The sequence below is a fragment of the Etheostoma cragini genome, chromosome 14 (genome assembly GCF_013103735.1).
Source record: "Etheostoma cragini isolate CJK2018 chromosome 14, CSU_Ecrag_1.0, whole genome shotgun sequence".
NCBI classification, from domain to species: domain Eukaryota; kingdom Metazoa; phylum Chordata; class Actinopteri; order Perciformes; family Percidae; genus Etheostoma; species Etheostoma cragini.
The window spans coordinates 9,288,583-9,308,994 of NC_048420.1; the positions used below are offsets into that span (position 1 = coordinate 9,288,583).

At 39.8% G+C, this 20,412-nt stretch overlaps 1 protein-coding gene across 2 annotated transcripts in view; it reads left to right on the forward strand.

Annotated features, from left to right (window-relative positions):
* The window catches only part of hivep3a (HIVEP zinc finger 3a), a 43,255-nt gene that overhangs the window by 3,188 nt on the left and 19,655 nt on the right, over positions 1-20,412 (forward strand). The gene's annotated exons all lie outside the window — the stretch shown is intronic.

Consider the following 20,412-nt stretch of genomic DNA (forward strand, 5'->3'; position numbering starts at 1 on the left):
GCACTACAGCACTTGCTTTTAAAAAATAATACTATTTATAACAAACTCCTGGTGTACTTAAAAACTTCCCAATCCATTGTTTTATTTCCAGTAGCGTCTGCGCTAAGCTAACCAGCTGATAACCCTAACTTACCCAATGTTCGACCAAGGTAAAAAATGCTTCTGGGGGGGTTGTTTGGCTTGAGGTCGTGGTGCAAAGGACCCTGGGGTGAAATTACTCCCAACCATCTCTTTAAGAAGCTAGAATCACAGAATAATTAGATTTTCTTAAGAAATTACTCAAATGGATGAATTGATTATCAAAATCGCATAATTTCATTGATTAATCTTTGCAGCTCTAATTAAAATTCTTAATCGATTACTAAAGTTCTGTTGATTCATTTTTCTGTCAATTGACTACTAGAGGTGTGATATCAGAACAATGAGTTGTCAGAACTGACAAGTTGAACGTTGTCCAATCAGAACGGACCCACCGCGGTGACGTTTTTGGTAGAGCTGTTGGTTTAATAGTTGACTCGTTTTGACGATAAAGTCCATCAACACAACAGTATGTGGAGTTAAACTGGACGGGCCCAATAACCTCTGGATGGTTCCACTTGTTGTTTAATTGCAATGTGAGTGGCAGCCAACGGGGGTGCATCACGTTGGCTGGATCATTTAAAAGGCAACCCTGACTACATTGTGTGTCTGTCCTACTTCTGATACCGTGGTGGCAGAAATCTTGCAATGGCGGGCCACCCATACAAAATTGAAAATTGAATTGAAAAGTGGGGAGGGAGGGGGAAGAGAAAAAATGTTTTACTACCTACTACTATGGGCTAACAGTTAACAGAGAAACAGTCAGACATACATTTAAATCTCCCTCTGTAAATAGACAGTATTACATGCTGCTGCTGGTAGGGGCGGTACATTACATCTTGACCTACTTTCACTTAACTACGGTGTCGTAAAGTCTGCACTCAATCAGATCTCTGTGATCTGTGAATGTTTGCCTTTAACAGAGTGACCGTAATAACCTAATATATCATCATTACTGAGATTAAACTACATTCTTGGGTATATTTGCCCTGAATAACGAATTCAATAAACAAAAACAAAACTTTTGCAGCGCACGTGAACCGACGCGCAATATCAGCTCACACATAAAATAGCACCCACGTGAATCAGGCTCCTGTTGCTAACTTACATTCATAAATCCTACATAACATGGCCATCAGACTTCCTTATTGACGCACCGGTCAACCATCACGTCCATCTGCACAACCCTAATCAACATAGAGGAAACACTGCTGGACATTAGCTCCTGTTGGTAATTTTAGGCTCGTTTCGTGCAACATATTCCATACACAGTCCGTGAGCACAGCACCGCATGGTATGATACCGAGTACTGGTCTGATACCAGCGTGTCATTTATTTTATGATTTTTTAAGAACTGTATACTACTATCCCTGTATGGATGTGATATGATTTCTATCTTTGTTGTCAATCTAGCTCGGGTTAAACTCTCAACTAATGAATGCCACAGAACTTTCTTTTTTTATCCAGTTGACAGTCACACTCGGGGTAGGGGGAAAAAATCGGTACAGCATAGCATCGCAATATTTTCTGTAGCAATACTGTATGGATACACAGGCGCCAAGTATGGATCTTTTATTATATATGTGTTGGTCAGTTTGTCTGCTTGACAATTCCATTTTGCAGCGATAAAATTGAAGTGAGAGGAACAACCAGAGAAATGTATCTTTTTAAATTAAACAGATCCTTTCGGGGACATAATTTGAAATTGGGAAACATAAGAAGTTGGAAAAAAAGTTATAAATTGCAATATATCGCAGAAAATTCCAATATGTTTAAATATCGTATCTTGATGATATTGTACCGGGAGGCGACACTTTTCAGGCCGCTTGGCTTAAATCCCCAAATAAAAACAAATACCTACCTAACAAATATTTGAAAATTGTGGGCAAGCCCTACATTTAACAATTTCATCTGCCTATTGAAAAATCAATTGGTATTTAAAACATTAGAAAGCCCACCTCAATATGCCATGCATATAGGTTCCATCAATATTGTTTTACATCAAAAAGTGATGAGTAATAGACGCAAGATTTATTTGCTTATTTATTTATTTATTTGCTTTTGATGCCAGCTGTTATGCATGTTGTCAGCACGTCTACCCACAACAACTTGCCAAGCTGTTGATGTGTCTCCCAGTGTATCAAGCATAAAGAAAACCGCCATCATCGCTATCATCAAAGTTCCTGTATGTTTGTTATGGAGCCCTATAAGTTAGAGATGTTACTATCAACCCTGATGGTGCAAAAGTGGGAGCATAATGGCCTTCTTGTGGCACTGATAGGCACTGTGTGTGTGACTGTGTGTGTTTCTTTTACATTGGACATGAGCAGTTCAGCTCAATGGGCAACCAGTCTCAAGGTGAACCCAGCCCGGCTCATAACACATACAGTGGTGGTATGGTAAACACATTCTGCGGTGCGCGGAAGTCTCGGAGCGTGTCTCAAAGTCCCACAGCGTGCTGTTGCATTATGAAATGGCATACTCTGGGTTTTTGCTACGGCCCTGTCAAAAGGTCCCTCTGTTCAGCCAAGGGCAGCAGAGTCGGAGGGGACAACCTTGATATTCATGCAGCCCGTTCTTACTGAGAGTCACCAGCGGGCGCCTCATCCCTCACATGTCAGTCATTACAGTGTCCTTGGTAGCAGGTGAAATGTGAGGGCACTTGTATCTCTAGAGCGTCACTGGTGTCGTTCGTATCACTCTTCGCTTGCACTTAGCAAAGGGAGAACATGCCAAGCAGACATACAATGTGAACCTTATTGAGCCATAAAGTGAAACAGTCTTCCTGCATATGGATATCGCAATATGAGGCTAGATATTGAGACTAGATATTGTCTTAGATTGTGAACCTTATTGAGCCATCAAGTGAAACAGTCTTACAAGTAGAGCTGGGTAATATATCAATATGATATCAATATTGCAACATGAGACTAGATATTGTCTGAGATTTTGGATATTGTAATATTGTGTGACATAAGTGTTTTCTTTTCTTAGTTTTAAAAGCTGCTTTAAAGTAATGTGATGTCATTTTCTGAACTTACCAGACTGTCCTATTCTATGATTGGCCTTTAACCACTTAGTCATTATATCCACAATACTGATGATTATTTATCAAAAATCTCATTGTTTACATATTTTGTGAAAACACCAATAGTAAACACTACAATATCGTTGCAGTATCGATATCGAGGTGTTTGTTCAAAAATATTGTGACATTTGATTTTCTCCATATTGCCCAGCCCTGCTTCCAGGTATGAGAGTAGATATATATGTATATATATATATATATGTATTTACCCAGCAGATACTGTGTAATTGTCCTTCAAAACCGCGCCACTCAAGTGAATGTTTTGATGACAGGAAATACATAAGAAAACACGGCCTTCACTTTATCATTAGTCACGTAGCTGTTAGGGCTGGGTATCCTTCGTTGGAAGTTTTAATGTTACCTGACTTTCAGTGCAATACCAAAAATCCACTTCCTTTGTGATACCTTAAGGGTTCAGTATGGTTCAATTGAAGTAATTGTCAGATCGATGTTGGACGTTGGAATTGCGGGGCCAGCGTCTGCCAATTATTTTTACGTTTCAGAAGTTAACATTCCAGCAGTCATGCCTACCTCAGACAGTGACTTTTTAATGTATTTTTAAGATGTTAAACTATAGGGGTGTCACGATTCTCCAAATCCTGGCTTCGATTACATTTTTGTTTCTAAGGTTAAAGTTTAATTCTTGATTATTTTTATTTTTTTTAAAGCACAGGTTGCTATGTCACTTTTGTTTTTGACTAGACTTTTATGCAAAATATCTGACCTTTGTTTGCAGTTCACAACACTACATTGTCAAATTTAAAACATTTATCAACAACATAAATTATAATGTTACCATAACTTACAGTCAATTAGACATAACAATTAAAAAACACAAATTGGACAATAACCTGCTATCTAGTTTCTCTTTCGTGGCTGCAGTGTTCTTCACATTCAAGTTCACAAATGAAAAAACAAAAACAATAAAACAGGTTTTAGCACGCTAATGAAATAACTAAAACTGGAGTTTTCCACTAGCGAATAAGTTCCATGTCTGCTGCTATGAATACTCCTAAGGCGCTTGTAATTGCATTTGTTGAGTTACTTGGAAGTTTAATTCCAAATGAAGACGGAAGAGTAGTTTGTGTTGATGATGTAATACTGTAGATCCGTCTATGTTTTTGCGGTGCCTGTGGAAGTGCGCTGCCATGTAAGTTGTGTTGCCAGTGGAGTAAGATGTTACATGTGCAGAGCAGAGCTTGCAAACAGTTTGTTGTTGTTGTTGTTGTTGTTTTTTTAATCAACAATGCAAACGTTGTCAACATAACAGACTGGAAATCAGAAATATTTCCACACCGGCGACTTCAGTAAAAGAGGAATGGGCTTAAGTTTTGTCGATGGGTCTCCTGCATCTGCTTCTGCAGTTGCCATTTAATCTTTACTTGTGACTGCCTGTGTCTGTTGGAGAATGCGACTTGCAGCATTTCAACTCGTGTTTTTTTTCCCGCTTGGCAGAATGTGAAATGGGGGCGTGCAAGGTTTATTAACATATTTTAACTTTATTTTTTCAATTTATAGACCCAAACATAAATAATTTCAGTTTATTATCATAGAGAAAATAAAATGGCAATAACACGATCAATCCATCAAGTTTACCGTGGATTCATTTTTTCTTAATTCAATCAATCAATAAATTTCAGCTGTTATTTATAGACACATGGTCAGTTGGTAGAAAATATTGAGGTTCAATACACCATCTGATATTAACATCTAAAGTGGTGTAATGGGCATATCAGTAAACAAATTAAATTTGTATGTGTCCAAGCATCCTCTGGGTCAGTAGAAGCCAGTTCAGGACATCACAGCAATGGGCCTCACCAGCCGTTCTGAGGAACACATTTGTTCTTAAACCCCACGTATACAGTTTTCACGAAGTTTCTGGCATTTGTTCTTAGGTAAGAACAGAATCTACGCACACTCCAGCACTCTTACGATTAAGAGCTGACATGTTTGCCCAATGTAAGTACTTATCGTGTTTTCATCCGTTCTGATTTAAAATATTAATATTTCTTTAGAATTTTGTAACCATTTTCATTATTTTACACATAATTATGTTTGTTTGTTTTGATAAATACATACTACACTTACACTTCTGCTTATTGGCCTACAGTATATTAGGGGTGGGAATCACCCCTAATATACTGATATCATCACGACACTTATGGCGATACGAAATTATTGCGATTTTAAACATATTGCAATATTTGGCAATATGTAATATGTTGCAAATTATAACCATTTTTCAAACTTAAAATGTTTCCGAATTCCAAATTATGTTCCCAAAAACAAACTTTGTCAACATCTGTTTTATCTAAAAAGATACATTTCTCTCTTTGTTCATATCACTTCAATTTTCTTGCTTCAAAATGGAATTTTCAAGCAGACAAACTGACCAACACATATGTGATAAAAGATACATGCTTGGTGTCTGTGTATTGATACAGTATTGGCAGAGAAAAGAAAATATAGCGATACTACGCTGTATGGAAACCCCCCCCCTACGGTAAATACTCCATCAGTTCTGCGGCCTTCTCTCTATACAGCGTTCACTGCATGAGTAAATGCGACAGACTAACAGTCACTCCATGCATCGGTTTCATTTGCTGCTTTGTATCCACAGCTGATGTTACTAAATATGTCTTGTTTTTTTTCTAACTTCTTGCAGCAGTACCTCCAGTTCAGTATTACCGAAGTGTTTCCTTTCCCTTGGAGACGAGGCCTCCACAGTCTTTACCACGTCTTTTTTGACATTTCTCTAAGTGCGCACACGGCCCTGCCATCACATGCCCTTTTGTGGGAATTAAGGGGCCGTTTGCCTGTGCTTAACAGGAACAACGGGCACGAGTTGTCAAATTATCAAGACATTGGGATTCATCATTCTAAGAACCCACCTGCGAACAATTTGGCTGTTTTGAGAACACGTCATGAATCAGAAGTAGACTTTTCTTAAGATCTTTCTTAAGAACAAATTTCAGAAAAAAAACGTAGGGAGATATTGGTGAATGAGGCCCATTCATTTTTACTATCCACTACAGTTTTATATAGGAAGTAGGAGGTGATCATTCACCATTCCCTACAGTGGTTACTGTACATAATGCTGAACCTGCATTACTCTTATTGGAACAAATCTCCTCCCAATGCAATATATCATCCAACTCCATGCTCTTCGATTCAAACCTGGAAAATACATTTATTTGAACTCTAAGCAACTACAGGAGTAATAAATCATAGAGTACTTGCGCAGAACCTTGTGTTCATGATTTAAGATGTGTCGTGTAACCGGCACTCACATGCAACTTAGGGTGTGTAGGTTGTACACACACACACACACACACACACACACACACACACACACACACACACACACACAGGTAGATAGGGGTGATAACATTCATGCAGCAAGGGACCCTAGTGTGGCCCTAGTCCACCTATCATTAGGACTTCCTCCAACAGCAGAGACAAGAGCTAAAATGTCAAAAACTGTCGTAAGTGAACAGATTTCCACCCTGCTGGCAACCGGCCTAAGACAACGGGGGCGGAAATGGACTCTTGTCCTTGTTAATGAAAAGATAGACTTGATGTGTGTGTGTGTGTGTGTGTCTGTGTGTTTCTGTGTGTTTACATCCTTTCCTACGCAAGTGTGTGTGTGTGTGTGATAGAGGTACGTGGGAATCGGAGCATGTGTGCACTTGCTGCGAGTTGATAGGCCCTTGGCTGAGCTGCAGCCCTCTGCTTGAAGGGGTTGGATGCCGTCAGTGACCCTGGAGGCGAGCGTATGGACCCAGCTTGGGTTGCTCTGCGAGGTGGAAGGGCCTTTGGTTTCTGTGGACCCCGCGGAGAGAGCAGGCTGTTGGGCAGAAGGCCTGTCAGCTGCAGTTCTCATTCACAAATCACCTAGTGGAGAGGACACACGCACGCACGCATGCACGAACACACACACGCATCCACAAAATCTACCCACGTTCATGTCCAATGCTGCCACCGCTCTCTCGAAACATGTACTTCACACATTGGATTCATAATTATGGAATTATTACAAAGCCAGTGTGTTCTAGTCAGATTGAACACAAATATGCATGAGGGTTTTATTATTGCTATTTGCTATTGTTGAACATAGCGTCGGTTGAAGTGAGATGAGTTCCCAATAGCCCTTGTTCACAACAGACATTTTGACGTGCACAGGAAACACACAGGTGTAACCAATAAATGCATTCTGTATAGCTGAACGTTACAGATGCATTCTGTATAGCTGAACGTTACAGAGTCTTGGTTTGTCTTTGGTTTGGTTTGCCCCCACCTTGTCCTCCCATTTAGATCACGTGTGTGTGTGTCCTGAAGAACTGTAGTCGTAGAACTTATGCTGTCATTTCATCTAAGCTTGTTATTTTATTAGTCTGTAGTTCTTGCTAATTTAAATTAGAAAATTAATTAAATTTAAAACAGGTGATTTTTGTTGTTTATATTCTTCACCTAGTGGCTAGGTGAAGAATATGTTTAGTGACATAATTGTTGAATGCCTTTGCATTTTGGTTGCATTATTTAGATGCTGAAGTAGTTGCACTGCATTAAGGTAATGTAATTAATGGTGGGTTTATTGTTATTTGCTCTATATAATTCCTATGCATTGTGTATGGTAACCTTTACAATGGTATTTATTTCTTTGCAGAACCACACACACACACACACACACACATCTTGCGTGGGACTGTCTTTGTGGGGACCAATCATTTACATAATGCATTCCATAGCCCCTAACCTTAATCTTTTCCCTTACCCTTTGTGGGGCCCAGCATTTTGGCCCCACAAAGATAGTTGGACCCCACAAGTATACTGTATTCCCAGTTTTTGGACCCCATGGATTTCGTTAAACGAGAGAAAACAAACACACACACACACACCCATACCATAGCTCCCCGTCCATTTTTTTTGGTAATGCGTTGTGGAGATCTTAACTTCAATCTTTATGGTCTTAAATTTGACTTAATAAAACCTGCAAGAACCCTGTGGATAGCTGGCTGCCAAAAATCCTGACTTACTGGTTTATTACTTAGCCTGAGTTAAACGCTAGCTATCAGTAAACAGAAGGTAGTGGCTTATATGTTTGGTGTGTGCTGTAGTGTGTGTGTGTGTGTGTGTGTGTGTGTGTGTGTGTGTGTCGGCCGGCCCACTCCTGCATTTGGCAACTGGCGAGTGTTAAAGGAGAAATCTGGTTGATTCCAGCGCGTAGCTCTGTTGTTTGTACATTTGGACTGCTGTCAGTAGAGAGAAAAAATAAACCAGTCGGTGCTGCCTACACCGGGTTATCCTCCTGCTAGAGTTATCACCATTATTTTCCTGTTTTCCGGTGAAGTATAGTTATAGTATAGATATGGATCAACACAACTTTCATGCCTTTCCTTCACTTCTACAGCAGTCAGATTCACTGTGTTCATTCAGAAGGAATCACTGCACATGGCTAGGCACTTGTAATGACATTTCAAGCATGTGTTGAGGCTAAAAACATGTTGAAAACTTGCCCCGTTTTAGCGTGTTGGGTGCTAACTCTAGCAAGAGGATAACATGGTGTAGGCAGCACTGATTGGTTAGTTTTTCTCTCTACTGACAGCACTCCAAATGTACAAACAACAGAACTACGTGTTGAAATCGACCGGAGTTCTCCTTTTAATTTTGGACCCTACACATGCTGTAGAAAGTAGGCTTATCAACAGAAATAAATATCTAAATTATTGTTATGGGAAAATTAAGTCGATAAATGTTTTGATTAATTGTCCAGCCTTAGTACACATGTACCACCAAAACAAGTTCCTTCCTGAGGCTAGCCAGACCTTCTTTTACAGCACTGTGGAGGAAGGTCTGGCAATGCGAGACTGATACGTGAAATCTTTCACATTACACACAGTCAATTGGTAAAAAATATGGATTGGACACATGCACCATTGCATTCATAAAGTACTTTATGAGGAGAAAGTATTTCAGAGTGCAAGGAAACTGACCAGAGTGCATCTCTTTGACGTTCACATCACATGGCGTGTCCTCTACTTACCCTTGTTGACATTGTCATCGTTGATCAAGGTTGTGTTTTCTCTGAGCAGAGAGGACTATGGGGTACTAGACCGCAGGCCTTTTTCTTATGTAACAGCAGTTGAGTAATTTTTCCTGGATTTGTCCCATAGTAGTTTCTTTGTTGTCCATGAGCCTCCTGTGATAGAGACTGCAGCACTGGTAGATAGCCCGGCTTCACGGGGAGCTACTGCTGACTTAGCTGCTGCCTACAGGTAGACCTCAGTATCATTGGCAGCCACATCTCAATTATTGCTTTGCATCGCGAGTGTATGTCAAAATATTACCACTGCCTACAGTAACACTAGCTACTCCCTGTCTCTAGGTGTGGACCATTTAGATTCTTGGACAGGCAGCCTCTTTGGCAGATTGCCTCGTCCCTGTCTGTTGAGTCACTGTTGGTAAAATAAGAGAACATATGGCTACTCTCTCCCTGCATTACATCACCTTGAGATCCAAGCAGATTGGTTTGCATTTACAGCCCAGCTCAAGGAAGAAAAGGAAAAAAGCTCATTGCATTTGGTAGGGCTCGGGTGATATGCTTTTCTCTCAATTCAAGCTGCATTTCAATTTTCATTAATTGCAATTCAATAGTATTGAGTACTGCGATCTTTCTTTTTTCTTTAACAAAAACAAAAGTATATTACAAAGTGACATTTCTGAAAACAAATTTTTCTCTAAGTATGCACATCATGTGTCAGTCATTTAGTCTGACATGTATTTCATTTGGAAAGAAGTACAGAACGTGGATTTTTTTAAATGGTTTGCATCAAAAAATCACAATACATATGTTATTAGATTTTTTTTCTTTTTTCTTCCACACCTAGAATTTGGATGGGTTTTTCCAAGCTGTGTTTTCCACAAAAAAAGGCTTTGGCATGCTTTTTAGTTGTTTAAAAATAAAAGCAGGTTGGGATGTACTGTTTTGTACTCTGGATCCTGCTTAAGCCAACGCACAGCTCAGCCAGATGCATCAGGCTCAACAGTGTTAATATTGATCCATTTGAGTTACATCACATCATGCAGAGTTACAGCCGCACACATTCAAGCTCCTGTGAAGACTTTGCATGTGGTTGTCATCAGTTGTTCACTGGTTTTCATTAGCTTCCTGATTTCACTTTTCTCCCTGGCTCTTTTAATGCACCGGTAGTGCACTCTCACTGGTCTGATATGGGTAGTGATTTGGTTTGAAACATCTCTATGGTCGCTGTCTCTTCTTACCAAGGCCAGACCACTCATTATATGCTGAATCAATTGTAGAAATGAACGGCCAAGTCCCAAAATCTTTATTATTTTATCAACTAGTTCCTTATTTAAATTGGGCCGATTGGGGGCCCAATTCAACGATTTGGGGGGACAGTTTATTTGCAATTTTTCTGCCAGAAATTGTGATTTTTGTAACATTTGACACCATCAAAAATGGCTCTATATTCTTATTCATAGATGAGAACTGAATTGCCAGCTATAAGTGTTTTTTCTTTTAATAAGCACGGGATATTGAGTCTGTGATATGTAACATTATTTTGGGTCCAATCTGAGTTTTCTGCTGTACAACTGAACAACCTTTAAACATACAGTACACATGTTCCAAGTTGCCCGCCCAAGACAATTGTGATTGGTTTCAAGGAATGCCGATAAACCAGAGCAAGTTTCTTTTCTACCATCTTGGAATGCTATGTGGACTAGCCAGACCCTCCTCCGCAGCGCTGTGAAGGAAGGTGTGGCAATTAGAGTCCTGATCGGGCAAAATTTCTTGGTGCGAGTGCGCTTTTATTTATTTCTGAATGTCTGTCCAAACCGGCTCGGGTTGGGTATCCGTGTCTTAGTAACAATGCGAGACTACTGATGAGCTCAATTATAAGCTCACGGCACTAAAAGGGCCATGGCTTAGAGACGCATTACCGCCACCATGGGGACTGGAGTGGCTACACTCTCATTATGGACTTTCTCATCAGTTTCACTCAGGAGCAGCGGAGACAAATGCGGCACCTAGTGGTAAAATTCGACACACCGGTCCAGTGTTTGGTTTGATATCAAACTGGTTTTAGAGTGTTGACACTGGCCAAAGCTTACCACCAGGTAATAATGAATCTTACTTGTCTGCTGAGAGTTGATGTTAAAGTCCAGAAATAATGAGTCATAGTCTTAACGAGATGCTGGCTATTCATGTGGCTGCAGGTTTAGCCTTTAGCGGTATGCCTTTGTCATAATGCCATGATGATGAGTGTATGCAAACAGTGTCACAGTTTCAGCCAGCAGCATTAACAAAACCCACACTCATTCCATGAAACAACCTATCTTGGGTGTGGGGACAAATTTAGTTGTCCTATATTTAGCATTTCCTCTAAATAGTTTTAACTTGTTTTCTCTTCCCTTGCACAATGCCTCCCATTCTATGGTTCTTTGTGCCCCTCTTCTTGTTCCCGATTTGGTTTGCTGCTGCTCTAAATATATGCCATCCCCACTTTTCCGTAAATGAACCTGTTGTCAGTGAGTCTCTGTCTGTAAATATCAATATAACTATTTTCATTTTTAACGTAATTGCCCTTGGTTTACCTATTGAATATACATTGGGTTTAGTGAAATTTAAACAGCAGGAAAAGGAGTATACTGTGTTCCGATACTCAGGCTTTACTGGTATTTTTTTTTTTTTTTTAAACAAGTACAGTTTGTCATTTAAAGCCCCTGGATGGTGTTTAGTCAGATTGATTGACGTCTTTCTGAGCCTTCTGTTTGCTTTGTTGTGCCTTTTGAGGGAAGGGCTAAGGACAGCCAAAACATTGTTATTAGAAGATGAAATTTGTGACGTAATAAGTTCCCATCAAAGCTTTGGCCCACCTTTAACCTGAGCAGAGATCTAATCAGCCAGAATAACTAAAATCACCCGTGTGGGTGTTCAGGGGCTTTAAGTCCTTCCATCTGCTGTTTTTATAATGTAAGGCCGTGAAGTATCGACTTTTGTCAGCCTGCGATGCTGACCAAGGATTCGCAGAAACATCATCAAGTGTCTGGCACAGCTTCCAGCGGGCCTGCGACCAGGGTTTTTCCTGGCCCAAAATAGGGCTTTGGTGGTGGATCACCTATGCAGATCAGTATGCACAGCAAGATTGAGTGAAACTGGTACAGGATTGCTCAACGCTTTGATGGTCCATGCTGCACATCTGTCAGGGAACATCAGCTGTCCTCCTGTTTTGACAAGGATTATGGAGCAGTTATGAGCATTTTATCTGATACTTAAGTATGTGGTTAAAATAAAATGCATACAATAACTTAAATTATTCTTGAAAGACACAATCAAAATGAAATGTGTGACATATTATTGACAGAGCTCTGAGTCACAACAGACAACTGGTGACAATTTCACTGGCAGATGGTCAGTTGGCAGTTCTCAGCCTATGTGTTGTCTACAAACTATCACTAACACTTAGATTTACATGATGAAATAACTGACAGATACGCTAAAACAACAATTCCAACTTGATAATTAGTCATTACGTTATCATGTGAATGCTTAGTTCTTGCCCATATCTGTCCCTTCAATATCAAGCTAGAACAGAAGACGCTTAGCTTAGCATAAAGACTGGAGTGTAGCCAAAAACAGCTATTCTGGCTCTGTCCAAAGGTCAAGAAATCTCCCTACCAGCGCCTATTCTTCGATTTGTTTATTTCACATGCCATCATTGTATCTTTAAACACAATTTCAGGAGGTACAATGATCATATGCAGGCCGCTTGAAATGGAGAACCTCAATTAGAATAACAAAATACGCAAAATTTCATTTGTTTATTCCGAACAAAGACCACAGTGTAAAAAGAGAAGTTGTAAATTCATACATGGATTATGCGCCAAAGTATTTCTTGACTGGAAGTAGTGACATACCAAGTCACTGTCACAATTAGAGCCTGACTGATATATTGGCCGGTCAATATTATTGGCAGATATTAGACATTTCTCAAAACTATCAGTATCAGCATTTATAACTGCAGAGAAAAAAAAAAAAAAAAAAAAATAATAATATATTTTTTATATATATATATATATATATATATGCAGTAGTCATTCATCAGAACTATTTATAATGACAAATAAATGATTCTGATAAAAGAATATTAAAAAAATTAAATAAGAACGGACGGTCAACCATGTTATAAGTTTGTTCATCACCTTTGAACAAAAACCTTTGTGTTTTTGTTCAAAGGACTTTGAGTTTCATATCTTAAGTTTGTATTTTAAAACATTATTCATCTGAACTTTAATATATTTTGATGTTCTTCTGTTCTGTTGTGACAATAAAACACATATTATTTTAGTGAGAACTCATAAATAACTACAAATAATGAACGTTAGGGAAATGTGTTTTGTTACGCGTTTTTTTTTTTTTTTTAATTTTTTCTTTTTAATTATATTGTCGGCCAATATATCGTAATATTGGATTCCTAAATAATCAAATATTTGTATTGGCCTAAAAATCCTTTATCGGCCCTGCTCTAGTTACAATGGCGTACGCTCAAGGGTTTCAATTTCCTGGCCACAACAAGAAAAAAGCCAGAAAATTAAAACATGAAGTACTCAACAAATGAAAATGTATTTTGAAGCATGGTATGTAAAATTGGGAGTGTCTTGGAAAGGCAGTGAGCTGGTTAGTGTATTACGGTTACAGTGCCCTGGTGCAATGTACAGTAAATATTATTATTATTATTATTATTAATATTATTGTGCCTTCAGACACACACACACACACAGGCCTCTATGGTCCATAAAGGTATATTTGTAGACGCATGGAATTAGTGTGTTATTGGAACATTTGGTAGTAGAGTTTGAACCAGCACTGCTCACCACAGCTTCACTCTGTACAACATCTGTCAACACGGTCTACTGTTTGGTAGTCAGGTCTTCCAGCAAGCGTGTTTTTTTTTTTGCTCAGACACTTTTTAGAGCCCAGATCGCTATTTCTATCCATGGAGTCTTTAAATTGCGGCAGCACATCCTACCATGTGTTGGCACTGCTGTTTTTTCTGTTCATCAGGGCAGGTTGAGAATCTGGTCTGTTGTCACTGGTGGTTGTATGGTTGGGGGGGGTTGTCTCTGGTCTTTCTGTGGCTGGGTTTCGGGAGGGAGGCAAAGGGGCCTGTGGTTCTGGTTATTTGTTGGCGTTATTGGCTAGATTCACACACACATGCACATACATACTCGAAAAGGTACACATCAACCTTCTAGGTCCAGACACACATTTTAATAGTAAGGAACACCCTACATTAGAAGGGCTCTTTGCTTTAGCTTTAACTAGGGCTGGGGAGCGCCACTGAATCGATTCCTATTCGCAAGGTCCCGATTCAGTTACATTTCCATTTTGATTTCCAATGCAATATCTATTTAAGATATTTTAATTCCAAATCGGCCCATCTGAGCTTTCATTTTCTCAAAGGCAGAGTAGGATACCCAGGGCTTGGTATACAGCTATCACCATTTCTAGCAACTGGGGGACTATAGACAGTCTTGGGGAACGCTTATTGATGTTAAAAAAACGCAAAGTGAAATTTTCCTGCCATGGGACCTTTTGAAGAGTCTCATAGGATGCAAAGATGATGATTCTTTTTTTAGACCCAGCCCTACTCTGAACCTACAGTATGCACTTTCACAGACGTATTCTACATCAAACATGCATGCCTACATCTTCAACAGACAGTGATAATGCATTTTAGAGCTCATTAAGCACCACAGGCTGATTCGGTAAAGACCACCTTGGAGTGTAGGAGGCAGCGGTAGTGACAGATTCTGCTGTGTCGGTGGTGTTCAAGGGCCCTACGTGAAGCGTGGGACAGCTGGGACGCTGAGGAGGACACTGTGTTTTCTCTCCTCTGACAGGTGGCACAATGCCCAGAAACTCCCTCTGTGGCACTGCAGGATGGAGCCAGCTCTGTCCTAATCTTGCTGCTGTTGACACTCCACTGCAAACCAACCAGAGTTGGACCAATATATGGGTTTGCCAATATTGGCCTTTAAGGTAAAATCAGATATTGACCAGTCAATGCCTTCCTCCTGCAATTCGATGGAGGTTCGTCCGTCCCTGACTGAAGGCCGGCCAGTTGGGTGTTACTCAAATGTCTAAGCAGAGACTTTACTGAACGTAATCCTAGAACCTGCAGTGAAACGTCATTCAAAAGGATCTGTTTACATACCTAAAGCTGCTAAAGATAAAAGTATTTGGTGTGTGGCGAGTCACAGGACACAGATTCAGAAAGTATTACGTGATATCAGATCTCGCCATGTAACGAATTGCTTCACTGCACTCTATTGCTCTATAGAGAAACCTGTATGGGGGAGCTCTATAAAGAAACCTGTATGGGGGTGCTCTATAGAGAAACCTGAATGGGGGAGCTCTATAGAGAAACCTGTATGGGGGAGCTCTACAGAGAAACCTGTAGGGGGAGCTCTATAGAGAAACCTGTAGGGGGAGCTCTATAGAGAAACCTATAGGGGGAGCTCTATAGAGAAACCTGTAGGGGGAGCTCTATAGAGAAACCTGTAAGGGGAGCTCTATAGAGAAACCTGTATGCAATAGAATAAATAGTAGACAAGCATGTATTTAGTTTTCCTTCATTCAGCCAGAGGCTATAACAGCCAGATTTGCCCCCAGGCTTTTACTTGAATCCTGCGCTCTGTTAGGCTGAAGGTTTTCTGTCCTGGACTTGTCCTACTAAAGTCTGCTTTTTGTCCTGGATTTGTTCTGCTAAAGTCTGTTGTAATGTAGACCACTGTTTATCTAGAGATAAGAGAAGGAGATTATCTAATTGATGAGATGGAGAATTCAAAATGAAAACAAAAGGCTTTACTTTAAACCGCTGTGTTGAGAGAGGTAAAGCGCTTCATCCGCTTTAAGTGTCAACATCCATATTTGAACAATTTTACATACACATACTTTTGTCATGTTGCAATTTCCCAGTAATACAAAACCTTTTTTAATTTCGACAAAGCATTACTGTGTGCCTTTTTCCATCACAGGTTTATGTCAGCTTTAGCAGCACAATAAACAATATTCTGCAAATAAAATGGTGGATAAACTGAAATTAGACTCATTTACCCTCTACATCTGCATCTTTAAAAATAGCCCATTTTTTTATTCAGCCACGGCTAAATGTTAATGTATTGTATAGCTTGGGGTAGAACATGAATTCACAGTGTTCGGTTTAGGAAAAAGAGGATTTTTTTGTTTCCATCCTTTCCTTGTCCTGCATTCCTCTTCCTGTTGAAGAGATGTGTTTGGTAGCATGATGTTCACACTGTGACAAGGCCATCCAGACAAGCCCCATCTGCACAGAGGCTAATCTCCCCCTGTGAAAGAGCTCGACAATGGCAGCTCTGTCGCTACCAGAAAGGCTGACAAGTGGAGTAGGACTGATTTGCTGCGCCAATATTAGTCTTCATGTCATATTCGGTTGTACAACAACCCAAAATATGTTGAAAGTAAAGAGCATCTTTTTATTTTGCAAAGGTAGGCCACAATAAACAGTAATTTATCATAAGTGGCAAGGTGCTAAACTTAAGATAACGAAAATATCTATCTTGCCATGAAAAAGAATGTACTTTTGTAGATACACATGCAGTTTTCAACATTAAACAAGGATTTTTAGAATTCCGTAATAACATTTTAAAAATGTTATTAAGAACCATTTCTCAATACCCAGCCCAAAGAAATCACCAATAAACTACTAATAGTTTGTGTTAGTTCTTATATCAAATGTTAGAACAACAGACCGTCAAATCCAATGTGGGATGGTTCTTCCACCCAGGGTGTGAGGTAGAGTTGCAAAAAACAAATAATTCTACAATCTAGAATAATAGTATTTTGTACACTAACGAGCAAACCGAGTTTGCGATGTAAATGAATTGGTGTCAACTTCAGTTGCTAATTATTGTCTAGTTCCAGTTTATCATTTGTGAGGAGTTGCTGCTGTCTTTGTACGCGATAGCAAGCTGATTATCTTTGGGTTTTGGACCATTGGATGGACAAAACAAAATTTAAGATGCCACTGTGGGCTCCAGGACATTGTAACAGGCATTTTTCACATTCTTTCGGAAATGTATAGTCCAAATGATTATTTAATTATCCAAGACAATAATCAGACAAAGATTAAAGAACATCAGTTACATTCAAGCCATTGCCAAATGAGTTGCTACAAAGCTAATTAAGACTATCTGCTCTACACAACTCTCTGGATTTCTCAGTATGGGTGTGTTCAGAAGATTGTGGCGTTGAAACTCGGGTGAAGATCATGACCTAATGTTTTTAATCCTCCATGTCCTCCTTGGCTACTAGTGTGGAGGAGGGGTGAGGTTGGTGTCTATCACGGAAGGCTTGTATCATATGAACACATCAACACTGTTGTGGTCACTACTTAGAATTTGTCTTGGGGAGACAGAAACTACGCACTATTGCTTTAATCGTGGTGCTCTTCTAGAATTTTGAAATGTTGTCAGACCTAAAAATTCTGATAGTGAAACAATTTATTTTGCCGGTGTTGTGACACTCAAAAAAATTTGTTTGCTGATTTACATACGCCTCTTTTGCCATCTAAGTCTATAGGAAAAATTCTTTTTGGGCCAGAGGGCATCACGAGATTGGCCAGAGGGCATCATGTGATGGGCCAGGGGTTGCACTTCCACTGTTTGGCCACTATGTTCAATTTGCTTCAAAGCCTTGAGCCCTTCCTTGGGCTTGCTCAAAGGCAATAATCATAGTGCCTTTAGCAACGACCGCTAGCTTCCAGATGCAAGCACACATGCAGTGCAGTTGTTATTGACAATGGGGTACTTTATGAAGTAATTCCTTCAGTGATGAAGAATGCAAGAGCAGCTGATAAATGATCGCTTAAAAACAACCTGCATTGTATTGTCTTTAAATAATGTTACTTGCTGTGATTGCTAAAAGAAGTTAGTAAGCCATTAGCTGCTAACATTTAGGAACATCCCAGTTTCCACTGTCCCTGCAACACCAAAGTAACCATTGTGTTGTGTCCTGTGTTGTAATTTATGTTGTTTTGGATATTAGTCATGCAATAAAAGCCAGTCTACTATAGGATCAGCATGTAATTAGCTTCAGTTGCTTAAACGTAGCTAATGTAACAGTAGCTTTTACCTGTAACTAATAGCCAATCAGTTAATATGAAGACATTTGGTTCAATTGAAACACAAAAATGTACTGTGAGGTTGTTTTGTATTGTATTTTAACACTGAACTATTGTACTATTGTACATTATTACACATCACTACTGTATTGTCACACATGCAGGAACCCTTATTGCTCTGACACAAATATTCATATCCTATTCAATCAAATTTCAGGGGAGGTAGGTACCACACCGTACCCCTCCTCTAGCCCGCCCCTGCTCCACCTGTCCACCAGATGCCTTCAGACTGTACCAATCACCTGTCTCTCACTTCCAAATACTCTCTCCTTCACTGCAGTGACCCCTCACCTGTTTCCACTTCCCCTCATCAGCCCTGCACCAGACCTTTCCCCCGCAGTCAGTTGCCAGATTGTCTTTTGTCATGTGTAAAAACGTGTGGACGGAAAAGCAATTAGTATTGGGGGGTGTAGTGATGGGTCCATGAAGCCTTATGAAACTTTGGGGCTTCAAACCGCAGCAAACACACTGACATCTGCTGGCTTGTCAAACCTAGAGCAGCCCTTCAAGATGGGCTGAAGCAACACAACACTTCTAAGAGTTCAATAGTTTCAGTCTCATATGGGCAAAACAAGTTTAACAAGCCAGCATGTTACTAATAAATCTGTTATACTTTCATCAGAAGTGCTGAATGTATTGTGCAATATGTTGCAGTAAATTAATTAATGCAAAGCCTACACTTTTTTTTCTGACACAAAACCTTAATGTACCTACATATTGGTGTCTAGGCTCAATGTCACCGTAGGCTGACGTGTTTGAAGAATGATATGCAGTAAATTTGGTTATTCATATTATTACCTTTGTACTTGGTATTGGGTGGAATATATATATATTTTAAATCCAAATTTTTTTTAACAAACAAACAGATTTCCCTTACATTAGTTATTCATGAGTTCTCACTAAAATAATATAATAACAACAGAACAGAGGAACATCAAAATGTATTAAAGTTATGATAAATAAAATGTAAAAAAATACAAAAAAAACTCTGGTGGACAAACTATGCAACTCCAACACTCCTAACATGGTTGACCGTCCGTTTTTATTGTTTAAATATTAATTTATTAGAAACATTTAATTGTCATTATAAATGATTCTGATGGTTGAATATTAAAAAAAAAGAAATCAGCACACCGATCTATCTATCTATCTATCTACCTAGCAAAGTAATATAGTTCGCAGCAGTACTTTACAAACAGTCAAACTGATTGTAGCAGATTCCGAGGAGCCAGTGACTTTTGAAGCTTTCGGAAGCCAAAGTCACGTGGGATAAATTGGTGGTGGCAATGTTTAAAGGAGCAACCTAGATGAATTTTAGGCGCAAGTATTGGTCTAAATGCTGTTTTTTGAAATGTTTAATAAAACAAACTGACTGTCCACAGCTTTAATCCAGAAACGTCAGCACTGTTTTAGAGCTGGCCTTCACACACCATTTTTAAATTTGGAGCCCTAGTCACAAGGACTCTCTGTTGCCCGGTGCAGGATGGACACCCTGGGCTCTCTTCCATTCCCCTCACAGCTTCCCCCTTTTCCTGGTGAGCCGCTGACCGCCTGCCTTCATTCCACCGGCTGGTATTCCCTTAATGCTCCACATGTCTGCAAGCTTTCAGCCTGCTGAAAAAAAAGTCAGTTGGCAAAGGGGAAGGGGGGGGGGGTTGCAGCAAGGGGGACCCGTGGCATAAAAGAGTGCCGAGTGATGTCAGAGCTGCCTGTACACGTTTCAGCCGAACCCCTGGAAGGAGCACGGACGGCGTGCTGTGGTGTGTGGACATTCTCCAGAGCTTCTCTTTAAAACAGGATCCCTGTTGCTTTTTTTCATGTGGGTCCTTAGATGTTTTCAAGTTTTTCTGAGAAGGCAGCAGCATTCGCTCTCCACCTATGATGGAAAGTGAGACCTGAATGAGAAAACTGTCTTTAAAAAATATGAAGTAACCGCCTCCACCCCTATTTTCCTGGTCAAATTAAAACCCAAACCTCTCACCCTGCCCATATTACCTCTCA